This window comes from Danio rerio, chromosome 20 (assembly GCF_052040795.2).
Source record: "Danio rerio strain M-AB ecotype USA chromosome 20, GRCz13ab, whole genome shotgun sequence".
Taxonomy (NCBI): domain Eukaryota; kingdom Metazoa; phylum Chordata; class Actinopteri; order Cypriniformes; family Danionidae; genus Danio; species Danio rerio.
Window position 1 is genome coordinate 40,898,039 of NC_141040.1, and position 13,376 is coordinate 40,911,414.

General features: G+C 34.7%; 1 protein-coding gene and 2 long non-coding RNA genes across 5 annotated transcripts in view; 2 read left to right on the forward strand and 1 right to left on the reverse strand.

Moving 5' to 3' along the window:
• LOC147839397 (uncharacterized) overlaps positions 1-13,376 on the forward strand; it is a 765,501-nt gene that overhangs the window by 667,334 nt on the left and 84,791 nt on the right. The window lies entirely within an intron of this gene.
• ncoa1 (nuclear receptor coactivator 1) overlaps positions 1-13,376 on the forward strand; it is a 112,116-nt gene that overhangs the window by 27,359 nt on the left and 71,381 nt on the right. Inside the window, exon 1 of one of the 3 annotated variants that reach the window (XM_087298454.1) lies at positions 11,003-11,199. The exons of the other annotated variants lie outside the window; for them this stretch is intronic. The gene's annotated coding sequence lies outside the window, so the exon portion shown is untranslated. Of the gene's footprint in view, positions 1-11,002; positions 11,200-13,376 lie in introns of those variants that run through there. 3 annotated transcript variants of the gene reach the window in all.
• Positions 1,303-7,585, reverse strand: LOC147832288 (uncharacterized). The gene is made up of 2 exons (XR_015518844.1): positions 3,620-7,585; positions 1,303-2,864 (listed from the first exon to the last, which is right to left on the reverse strand). It is a non-coding gene; the product is annotated as an uncharacterized LOC147832288 (long non-coding RNA).

Consider the following 13,376-nt stretch of genomic DNA (forward strand, 5'->3'; position numbering starts at 1 on the left):
ATGCAAGTAGTGGTGGCATGACTAAATGTTATGTCACTCTTGTTTTTGTCACGTATCACACATGCAGCCTCACGTGTGCTGAGGCAAAAATCCAATACGCATATCATGAAGTTGGCTCTTCAGTTTAGCAATTCAGAGCAATTGTCGATTGATTGTTTTTTTAATTGATTTTTTTTTATACATTTTTTTTAATTAATTTTTATAGATGCTATTAATCAGTAAGATAGTGAAGTTTATTGGAAAAAAAAGTGCATTCAATTGATCAACAGAAAAATAATGCTTTTATTCAATAAAGATGCATTAAATTATTCATCAAATACATTTTAACATTTGCTTTTAGCAGTTTAATGTAAAACAATAAATAAATAAAAAAAGAATAAATCTTATAACTATATTACAAGATTGTTTTCAATAATTCTTATACAGTGTTCTCCACACATAGACTATATATTTATATGTAGTGATACTTTTTTATTTGTTTTTTACTATTATTATCATCCTTTTACACTTTTTTTTGTATCCACCCAATTTAACCAAACATCCGCGATCAATTAACTAGTGGAAAATCTTATCTCATTTACCCGTTTTGTTTTGTCTGTGGAAGACCTTTCAAATAAAAAAAAGTATATTTCAAACCTGTGGGAAGCACTGCTTAATACTAATAATGGCAACGTTGTGACGCAGTAGATAGTGCTGTCGCCTCACAGCAAGAAGATTGCTGGTACGAGCCTCTGCTGGGTCAGTTGGCGTTTCTGTGTGGAGTTTGCTTTGGTTTGGAGTATGTTCTCTCTGTGTTCGCATGGGTTTTCTTCTGGGTGCTCTGGTTTCTACCACAGTTTGAAGACATGCAGTACAGGTGAATTGGTTAGGCTAAATTGTCCGTAAAGAATGAATCTGTATGGATGTTTCCCAGAGATGGGTTGCAGCTGAAAGGGCATCCGCTGTGTAAAACACATGCTGGATAAGTTGGTGGTTCATTCCGCTTTGACGACCCATGATTAATAAAGGAACTAAGCTGAAAAGAAAATGAATGAATGAATAATAATAAAAATAATAATAATAATAATAATGATAATAATGATAATGATAATGATTAAGATGATAAATTTTTAATTAATGATTAATTAATTAATAATTAATTTACATTTTCTTATATTAATTAGCATTTTAAAATAATTTTTGATGGATCATGTGACACTGAAGAGTGCTGGAAATTCAGCTTTGTCATAATTGCAATTAATTACATTTTACACGGTTAAAATCCTTGCTTTAAATTGTAATAAATTTATATATTTTAGACTTGTGCTGTTGTTGCTTTATTTGTTGTCAAATAAATGCCTTGTTCAAAAACATTACAAAATTGTACTGACTCCAAATAAACGCGAATTAATTAATTATAATGATTTTATTAATTTTTGTTTTTTTACATTTTATTGTAGTAATCATAATATTAGCGTGATTTATGGAGGATCACTGGAGACTAGATTAATCCAGATTAAAGGTTCCACAGTTTTAGACTATATTGAAATAAAACATTTCTTCAAATGGTAATATTTGTTTATTCCTTTTTTGTTGTATTCAGAAATTTTACAAGTGTGAAATCTCCAAAATTTTAATATAAAATTGTCATTACATCTAAAAAGAAAAGTAAATCGTTATATAAATAAATCACTTTCATTCAAATAATTATCCAGCTTAAAATAGCAACAGTCATATTACCCAGTCCTAGCTGAAATCCTCATTCTTTTTTCATATTTCTGCCAATTATGTAACGTAATTGCCGTATAATTATATATATATACAAGCTATCTTTTGTTTGCAAATTGTTGTGTTGATTTTCAATGCCTTGTAACTTGGCACACCTCTGGTTTTATTATTGTCATTTAGATAAAGGCTTCTGTTAAGTGAACATAAAGTGAAAGCAGGATCCAAAAGATATTATAGTACTTAGACAGTATGTCATCATAACAAAGTTAACCGATGAACTGAGTCAACAAGACAGTTGTTTCTGTTCAAACATTTAAGGCATTCATAACAACTCTGCTTTGAGCCATTTCAGATGTAACCCTGAACCACAAAACCAGTTTAATATTGCCAGGGTAAATTTTTGTCAGTAGTCAAAAATACATTGTATAGGTCCAAATTATAATTTTTATTTCATGCCAGAAATCATTAAAATATATTTGAAGATCATGGTGCATGAAGATGTTTTGTAAATTTCCCACTGTAAATATATCAAAACTAAATTTGTATTTAGTAGTGTGCTTAGAATTAGCAATCACTTTATTTGTACAACTATATAGTAGTGTTGTCAAAAATGTAGAGTACTAAAATTATAAAAATGTTTTAGAAAAAAATTCAATTTCCCGCTAACATTTGACCTCATTTGACCTTCCAGTGGCACTGCACTGCTGGCAACACGGGCACATGTTGCTGCTGACGTTTTTGTGTAATTACTTTTTAAACCTACTTATATTTATACAAGTATATTTAAATTATTTAAAACCTTTTTGGCGGTACACTGGTACTTTAGTAGTTTTGGATCCTCAAGCTTTATATCAGAACTGTGTCCTCAATCAGGTGGAAAGGATTGTAAACTATCCAACTCAATTGTTCTTTCCACATTACCAACTGCTTCCCTCTGGTAGGAGATATAGAGTCCCAAAGTGTAGGTTAAACTGTTATGAGAAATCCTTTGTACCTGTTTCAGTGGGTTTATTTAACAAGAGTCTATCTTAATTAGCATTATAAATTTTGTAACTGTTGTATTTTGTATTTTCTTTTTATTGCTTGTTTTTAGTGAATGCCTGCAGCAATATGGCGATGCCCATAACAAATTTCCTGTCAAGGACAATAAAGTTTTACTACTACTAATACTACTACTACTTCACGGCTAATCACAGTCGGAAATAGACATTTTTTAAACTTCAGTACCGGTTGGTACCAAACTTGATACTTTTGACAACCTGATTTTTGTAATATTTAGATTTGTTTGAACCCTAATGCTGTGTTTACATCAGATACGACACTCGCAAATAAATCGTGCTGTGTGCAAGTAAATAGATGTGTGAGTATACTCCCTTCGTTTGTGCATAAAATTCGTTTCATTTCCCTGTCAAATTCACTTCAAAGTAATTTGTGTAAAACGTGCAAAACGCTTAACTTGCGCTGTTTCATTTACACGAATCGTGCCATGAGATGTCTATTCGCGTCTTTGCATTAAATTAGCATGTAAATCCCTCACGCTTGAAGCTTCATCCACGTCTGCTGTGAACGTAGCATCAGATTCCACATGGTATTATTCAGATATCCAAATACTGTCCTATTTTAACAGTGCACATTTCAATGGAATTTTTTTATTCAGCTCTTATATAATGCAGACATTTTAAGTTCCAAAAATGCACACTTATGGGTGATTTTGTGGTCCAAGGTCACAAATGTGAATGATTGCTGTTTAAGGTCAATCAATTGTAACACTTTTCATGACCTAATCCTCACTGTTGACTTACAGGTCTAAAATAACCTAGGTACCAATTTAACGTTAGAAAAAAATTCCATAAACAAAGTTTTTTTTTCTTTTCCATCTTAGGGACATTTCCTAAATTAATTAATTTAAAACATCCTAACATTAGAAAAAAATTTAAAATTGGATTTTTTTTTTACTTTTATGAAGGCTGTACACACCTAAAAAAACATGTTTACATAAAACACATAAACAACCAAAACACACACACAATAGGAATCTGCTGCTTTAACTTTGATGAATACCGCCTTGCTAAACTTTGTACACTTGCGCAGGTACTTTTAGAAGTAGAAAATATACCCTTCACATACATATATACACTTTATGTACACTTCGCATAAATATGCCCACAATGATTAGGGAAAACCTTAAAATTCATAGGGTAAGTTGAGGTTGTTTCTTAATGCAAAGTAAATTCGAGGATTGAAATTAAATGTGTTTGCTTTGTTTTAGAGGTTTAGTGAAGGCAGGTAATTTTTGACCTGAAGGGCGAACCATGTATACAAACTTCTAGGACAAGAAGTTGAACCTGAAAGGGTTATTTTTTTGTTTTTATTTTTTATTTTCCATGCATTTGCTTACACTGGATATGTTGTGGTGGTTCAACAGTCCTTACAGTTGTCATGGTAATGTGAAACCTGACTGTGCTGCACTGCATCTGTTTGCACACAGTTTGATTTTGCCATTCATATTCAAACTTGGGTCTTTTAATGGAATGGTTTTAATGTATGCTTTGCTTTTTTCATTAAAAAAGTGCCAAGTATAAGTGCTGTATAGAGCACATTAGTGCCACTTAGCTCTGGTTTTGGAAGTTTTTTTTTTCCATGTGGGATTTAAAAGAAAAGGTCTTTGTTAAAGCATTATCAGCTATGTACAAACTATGATTAGATGCAAAGAAGTATACAAAAATCAGACAAGAAAACAAAAGAGACAAGATTGTGTACCTTAAAGCTTAAATGAGGGAAATAACTACAATCCCATGAAGCATTGTCAATGACTAAGTCTAATAATCAAAGTATAAAAACGATTCATTTAATGTTGTTGGTCGTATTTATCAATCTATCAGTGTTTAAACCAATGAGGCCGACCTGCAAAAATATTACACTTTTAAAAGCATTGTCTGCTGCACTAAATTAATTTAATATTGGCGATTGGACTTATTCTAAAAAAGAAAATCCTACACCACTTTATAGCATTTTATGTATTAATTAAGATCTTGGTACTTTGGTCTACATCCACTTGGACGGATTGCATTCATTGTGTACTAATTCAATCCGTGATCACAAATAGGCTTATATTCTGAGTTCGTAGTATTCCCAGTTAATACGATTATTACGAAGTAAATCCAAATCCAAAAAATCCAACCAGCTACATAAAATAAAAGATTTACCAAATTGAGCTTAAATAGAGGACTGAAATGGCAATGGCTGCTTTATAAATTTAAGTAACTCAGGGTGTCCGCAGGATGTCTTAAATTTCAAAAACTTTACTTTAGACCATAAAAAGTCTTAAATATATTGAAATATTGTGTTTTAGATCTTATATAATTTTAAAAAGGTCTTATTCTTCCAATGTCCTAAAGTTACCTGATCAGACCAACACCCATCCAATAACTAACAATCTAACTTAAAACATTTAGCATAAGTTATATTTTCAACTAATATGGTTTATTTATCTTCCTCCTAATAATATTCGTAATTTCAGGTGTTTCATTTTTAATTTTTCAACTTTAACTGCAGTTTGACAATTTCACTTTCATTCAGGAACATTTCATGCATGCCCCTGTGACAAACGAGATATTGAATGCAGGTTTGAACTGCTGCTATAGTGTTGTTTTAAAGGAATTTGATACCGTGCGCTTTATGGAAAAAAAACCTCCACATTTCACGATGCAGAGTGTCTGTGGTCCTTCCCTGACTCTGTAGATCCAGAGAATAGTGTCAAACAGCCATGTGTATAGACTTTCCTGTCGCAAAAAGCGTTGAAAATTCTTACACGGTGTTAATAGTTTGATTAAGTTGTTTACATGTCTGTACTGCACTTCAATAACGCGACTAAAATCAGCATACTCCACGTCTTCAATTTCTGTTTAGTTCGATTATGACCTTAATCAGATTAAATAAATCTAAAATTGCTGTTTAAATGGTAGAATTGTAATTAGAGTATTGTCTTAATCACATTTTAATCTGATTTATGGTGTCCATGCAAACGTACTCAATGTTTCATGTTGGACGACACAGAAAGAAGTGCTTACGGTTTAATTTTAAGTATGTTCCAGAGAATTATAAAAAATATAAAGCTAGCATTTGACAAAGGACAGCTTCCAGAATCTCTCTCAGTTCAGTGCTGGATTCAGCTAAAAACTCCTCAAAGGAGCAGCTCCAACCATAATAGATGAAACTGTGGATTGTGAGCCACAACCTTTAACTATTTTTATTTGATAAAATTGATCTATCAAATGCATAGTGTCTAGTGTTAACAGTATGTTGTAGCAAGGAAGTAAACAAGGATGTAAACAACGGGAAATACTGTTTGGCACCATTAACAATTTAGCTACAAATTCATATTTATCAATCAAACCCCTGTAAACAGCCACAATCTTCACCAGCACTGCAGTGTCTCTCTATGCGTTTGCACAAACAACATACAAAAGATGTGTGAACACTTTTCAGATTTTTATTTTAGAGAGCAAGTGTGAGGTTCTGCTGTGTCCTTTTCATTTTCTGTCTTATTCAGGCTCAAACTGATATGGCTAACAGCTACTCTGACTGACTACTATTTACACAGCAGACGCAGAGCTCGTGCTAGTAGAGCAGAAGTGTGACGCTTTTCCTGGTGAGGTGGAGCCCATCTGCGAATCACAACACATTATGTTAGCTGACCAATCAGAGCCTCTTTGAGGGTGAGCCTTTCAGAGGACTTAAGAAGTATGACAGTTGCTTTCATGTTAGCTGAGTAGCTGTATATAATCAAAGTAAGATATATGAACAAAATAAAGTGATTTTCTACAAGTGAACCATATGCACACATTGCTTTGCATCTTATAAACACAGTCCAGCCTTAAAAATAGACGTTGGACCACTTCTTTAAAAAGTCTTAAATTTGACTTGATGAAACCCGATGAAACCTTGTAACTGAAAATGTACAGCACAAACTGAAATGGAATGTTCAACTGTACGCAGATGTAGGTAAAAGCTGTCAGATGCTTTGTTAACATCCTGATTACCGTTATTACACAAGCTGTAATCAAATGTAAAAAGCCCACGACTGAAGTGTAATTTTCCTCATTTCCCAATGTATAGGAAAACGCTCTTGCTAATCACGGAGTTGCTAGGAAACCAGCAGAATTGACAGACCTCCCTCTTAATATGAGGGTATTCGCTGACTTCAATTAGTCAACGACCTTTATAGCTTCAGTTTTGTAAAAATGCAGTATTGCATGAGCAGGCAAAGGTGTTTTCACGGAGTGTATGGGGCTCTGACACCTGCTTTCCTAACCCTAGCTGTCTGATTCTCTTTACTGCTTCCGCATACTCAAGTCGTACTCTCCCAACAATTTTCCCTATAATTATCGGGTTTTGTTTGACATGTGTTTTGTGTTATGAAACCCATGATCTTTTTTTCTAATGTCGACAGTGCAGTGTTATGCAGTAAAGTTTGTGTAATTTTAACGCTGGTGGGACTCAGAGTGAGATACATCATGCTCTCTTTTCATGATTAATATTCAGTATTTCATTTGTACTCAATTTTACGGCTGCTCTTTTCGAGACTGCAGCTTGGGGTCATGGGAGGTGAAAAGTACTATGAAGGCTTTTGGTAAATCAAGTGCTAGCTCTAGGGTGCAATTACACTGAATAGAAAAGAAAAGCTATGGTGGTTTAGCACAGTGGTTCTTGACCAGATTCTGAGTTTTACTTCATATTTAAACCCCAAAAACAGAAGCATATGACTCTGTGTATACGTAATTGTTGTCATATTTTGTGCCCAGCACCTAGAAGTATTTGCATGAATGCGGTAAATTAAAGGGATCCTGTTATGCTTGATCATATATTTTCAGTCATATTGCTGTGTTCCACATAATCCTATCATCTCTAAAATAAACTAATGCAGAGTTCAGACTGCATGATTTTCAAAGTAGCCCAGGGTTCAACGCTAAGGATTTTTTCTATTGGCCCAATAAAAAAAGTGTATGTATACAATTATGTTTGGCTTTTGACACATTATTTAAAATATGTGGCTAAGAATATAGCTTTTACCTTTTTTTTTTTTTTTTTTAATGAAAATTTTGGCAGGGCAAGTAAAAATTACAATGGTATTGTAAGTATATTTTTGAGGAAAATATAAATAAATAAATAAATAAATAAACACACATACACACAAGCGAAAATGTGCACTTTAATTTTGACACAGAGAGGTAATTACGATATTAAATCACAGTTATTAAATCAGAGAGGTCAAACTTTTTTTGATACAGAGCCTCATTTCAGTTGTCAAGTTTTGTAAAAAAAATTCTGTTGAATTAATCTCTCTATTTTTAAAAAGTTGGCTACAATTCTGCATTATAGGCTTACGTTATAGAGAGAAATGACAGAAGAATAGAGACTGCAGTCAGATCATGAAGCAGATGAATGTTGATCTTTCTTTCGAGGTGTCAGTGCAGAAATTAACAAAACAATAGGCCTAATGTAAAATATTAAAAGATTAAAATATGGAAAAATGATCAGATGGTAATGTCTGTGAATTTTCCTTATAAATAAACAGCACTCTGTAATTTCAGCATGCTTTCACTTTCGTATTTGACATGAAATGCACATTTACCGGTACCGGTAGCTATACTCATAATTTTCTCTTTATTTATTATCCATATATATCTTTGTATATATGGCTATCAATTAACCATAATACACTGTAATTTAGCCTGGTTAGTTAGCTAATTGGATCGTTTTGCTTTTTCACTATAATCGATCCGCTTCAGAGTTTGTTTTAATCAAGCCAAATGATTGATGTGCGGATCCAAACGCGATAAAGGGATTTACATATGACAAGGCGTTTCACACTATCTGACTTTACAATAGGAAGAATCGCAGATAACTTTGTCTCAGTCTGCAAACTACATCTCACAACCAAACACACACGAAACACATAAAAACAACGCAATGTCACGTAGTATACATTTGTTATTAACTACATACTGAAAAAGAAGCCTTTAGTGGGGTAGAAAATGTACTCATTTTGCTCACATGGGTTTTGCATAGATGACGCATCAAACTGACACGGGTGCTCCTGCCAAATTTACACAAGTTTTTCCTCCATTTTTTGGGTTTCCGCTGGTCACTAATGGCCTGGTCACTCCTGCAGGTCACTCCCTTGTTGTTTAAGCTCATTTTAAATAAATAGTTTGAACATACAATGAAAAAAATGTGTTTTTGCATAAAACACATTTGTAAAAGTTACAAATCTCAAAATCCACTCCAAAGGTACATTCATTTATTCATTTCCTTTTCGGCTTAGTCCCTTTTATTAATCTGGGGTTGCCACAGCGGAATGAACCGCCAACTTATCCAGCATAGGTTTTATGCAGTGGATGCCCTTTCAGCTGCAACCTATCCCTGGGAAACATCCATGCACACTCATTCATACTCATACACTATGGACAATATAGTCTACCCAATTCACCTGTACTGCATGTCTTTGGACTGGGGGAAACTGGAAAAAACCCACACGAATGCAGGGAGAACATGCAAACTCCACACAGAAACACCAACCGACTCAGCCGAGGCTCGAACCAGCAACCTTCTTGCTGTGAGGGGACAGCACTACCCTCTGCGCCACTGTGTTGCCTCCAAAGGTACAATTAAAGAAATGTAAAAATTACAACAAACTGCTGGATTGGATTACATTTTTGATTTCCGGAGTTTATGCTGTTATAAAGCGGGTTATTAAATGATTATTCAAATGAATCACACCTACAGAAATTGAAATGGTTGCAGGGTGGGAAGGGTCAAAACAACAACAATATTTGCAACCGTATATGTTTGGCAAAATCCATGCATGCAAAGGTTCTGGACGATCTCCCATGATTAACACTCTTGTCTCGAATTGATTATATTGTAAAATATCTGATATTTTAAATCTGATATTTTGAATAACATCAACTTTGTCAAAGTTAATCATGATCGTATATTAGCTGATCTTTAATGACTAGATTAGGAGAGTAATTAGAGCTTCTAGATTTTAAACAAAAAATCAAGTTCTCCCAAAATACACGAAAGTGGCTTTTTAACTTAGATATAATAATAATATTCGTTTTTTTTATTTTTTATTTTAATTTTGTGTCTATTGTGAATAGCACACAGAATAGACTTATTAGGTTTGATCATAATCTTACTGAAACACTGTCTAAACATTTCGCCGATCAGAATGCACTGGGACAGCTAACTAATTACTGCATATTTCATTTTTTGGAAGGCGGGGCTTCATCGATCTGAATGTATTAAACCTTTTGCACCAGGCTAGGAGAAAAAGTATTGTAATAATGTAAATAATTTGAACAATGATCCATTTTTTGAACCACCAAACTTGATGGCTTATTGTAGTACATCCCCCAAACAAAACCAAGACTTTGTAAAAGAGGACCCCTTTAAGTCAGGCATGTCCAAACTCTGTCCTGGAGGGTTGGTTTCCTGCAAAGTTTAGTTCCAACCCCAGTCAGACACACCTGGGCTAGCAAATCAATCTCTTATAGGCTTTCTGGAAATATCCTTGCAGGTGTGTTGAGGTAAGTTGGAGCTAAAATCTGCAGGACACCGGCCCTCCAGGACAGAGTTTAGACACCCCTGCTTTAAGTGAATCAAACAGATTTTATTATCATTATCAATGTTTATTCTGGCTTTGGTTTGATTGGATTTTTTCCCAAACTGCATAGAAATCCACCGACCTTATCTGAAGTCTTGTTTGCTTGCTATCAAAGCAGACATTGTAATTTAGGGTATTTTATATGCCTTAAAATAATTTCACTCCTTTTTCAGTTTGGGATGCTCAAAAATCTTTGATGGCGTGCCAACTAATTCATTATCTTTTAAAAAAACAAGTCACGACTGTTGCTTTAGCCATACACTGTGTTCAGATTCTCAGGGAGAGCTGTATACGTTTTTTCTCTCCTCCGTATTGCTATGAGGAGGCAGACAGCAAATGTGACTCCACAGCTTCTCATGGAGCAAACCATTGACAGACGGAGAGAGGGGACAAGTGTGTGCAGCCAGCCGTGGGATTCGTCTGTTTGGAAACGTCCTCACTCCAACTGCTGGTTTCCTCTACGAGGGCCTCTCCTGTTGAGCTCTGCCTTATTAGCTCACTTTTTACGAGAAGCTTTATTTTTTTTCTTGTTGCTTGGCGTGAGTGCTAATAAGAGTGTGTAAACAATACTTTTCATCCCCTCTTCTTTGGTGCACGGTGGTCTGTCCCTCTCCCCTCAGTGACATACGTTGCTGTGCTGTCTGCGCGCGAGGTGATTAGTGTAGCTCTCGACGAGAAGGAGCCCCGTATCCTGGGAAATGGCGAGACACGCGGCCACAGCTCGTGCTGACAGAGGGGTTGGCACAACTGTCGTGGACCATTCTCTTACCGGACAGGCTGACTTGGCCAACTTCATAGGTGACAGCTGAGCCCTGCCTCAGGTGCGTGCGTGAGTAAGGGAACAAGAGCAAGAAGGAAATCCCTCCTACTGTTTTTTTTGTCCAACCATAAGCAGGTTGTTTACCTTTAGGTCGACTGTGTGTGTGAGTGTGCATACGCGTGGGAGAGAGTGTGTGTGCCGAGCATGTGAGGGGACTGCAGGCCTCCCAGAGCTTTCGTTGTTTGTTTGCCTGCTCGAGCAAGTTTAAGAAGAATTTACACGTTAACATGGAGTGTAAGTGGCTAAAGGATTAATATGTTGCAGTGGATGTAGTGAGGATTTTAGATTTTTGTACTGCTTAGTTTGCTCTACTTGCTTTCCATTTAAGCATTATTCAATAGCAAATGTTTTGCATCTGATTTAGGCTTAAGTTTTTACTTTACATTTTCCTCTGTTGAAAGCATTGCAAAAATGTGGATGCTTTTATCTATGCATGCTTCGTTTTGTTGCAATTAAAAGTAGTTCTACTTGCATTGTGACACAAAAGGGTATTCCAGCATTTAGGAGCCATAAATGAAAAGGCCCGACCTCCTTTAGTAGACTTTACTAATCTGAGCATTATCAGAAATTCTAGCTTTTGAGATCTTAAAGAGCGAGTTGCATTGTAGCGAGACAGAAGAGTCATCGATATTCGATGGAAAGACCCCGATTTTTCCATTACAACAAAAGAAAACCTCTGTTATTCTGACCTATTGTATTTTTCTGGAAGAAAATGCTCCTGAATAACAATATTTGTATTTGAAATTTAGAAGGAATCTATTGATATTGTCATTAACATTATTAGAAATGTTATTAGACCTTTATATTAACATATTTACAATAAATAAGCCAACCAGAGCCTTATTCCTAGTGGGTTTTAAATTGGGTTTGGAAATTTAGTGTATGCCTTAAGTCAATATCACTAATTTTTCCTTTTTTAGAGTGCAACAAAATGAAGTATGCACAGTTAGAAGCATTCACATTTTTGCAATGCTTTCACAGTAGAAAATGTAAAGTAAGAAAAACTTAAGCCTAAATCTGATACTAATACTTGACTTCTTCTCAGTGGGATCACAAGGGGGGCTGTAATAAATGTGTGGTTCTCAACTAAAGGGGCTAGCAGACCTGTTAAAAGTTCTCAAGGTTAGTTTTGAAATTAGAAAAAGAAGCTATAAAAAGCTAAAACAACAACAATAAATCTATATGCCCCTTAAATTAGCTCATCCACAAATATGTATTATTTTAGTAAATATTCTATTAGGGCTGGGTGGTATTGCAAAAAAAATGATATCTTGTTTGGTATAATTAGGTATTTATAATTATTGAGTATTTTTTAACAGTACATTTAGGCAATATTAGATTTTTTTATTTACCCACTTTATTTTAATTTTCCAACATTACTAAAGCAAATAGTTTCAATAGTCAAAAACAAAAATATTTAAACAAAATATCTGATTTCTTTATACAAAGTGTGTGCAATTGTAAAGTGCAAATGCTGAACAACCAAAGCAAACTTTAATGTAGATTAACATCTGTAAGGCGTGAGTAATAATGATACAGTAAACCTCAAACTCTGTAAACAAAATAAAGTATGATAATCAAATCTGAGCTTTCAAGTAACGGAAACAATCATCATTATTCAAATACATATTGCAACATTACAAGTTGTGACGGTGAATGACTACAATTACCCCTATGCTAAAAAAATCTTTTTTTAGATGGGGTGCTAGTGGCTGGGGTGCAAAACAAAAGAAACTAAAAGGCCACTCTTGCGGAATCCTTGCATTGTTTTTTTTTATTTACAATTTCTTCACTGCTGCTATACGGCACTCATTTTCGCATGTGTTGTTAGTCTGACCTAAAGTGACAAGCACGAGCCTGTGGTTTCCTTCATTTTCAATATGCTATGCGCTTGTGCCTCACTATCGTCTTTCTGTAACCAGGCGACCATCAACCGTTTTTCTCAAAGGTTGACAAGCGGACAAACCATCCGCTTGTTAAGTGTGATGTCACGCGAAGCGGCTTCCGGGTCCAATCGCTCTATTCAACTGAATGGGGAGACTCATGAAATGGTAATAATAAACGTTTACAAAGCAATTTAATTCTTTCGAAAATCACGATCGCAGTATATATATATACATGCCTAATATCCAATGGCCAGAAAGTGATTAATTTTTTTAGAAATTGTAAAATTTTTGG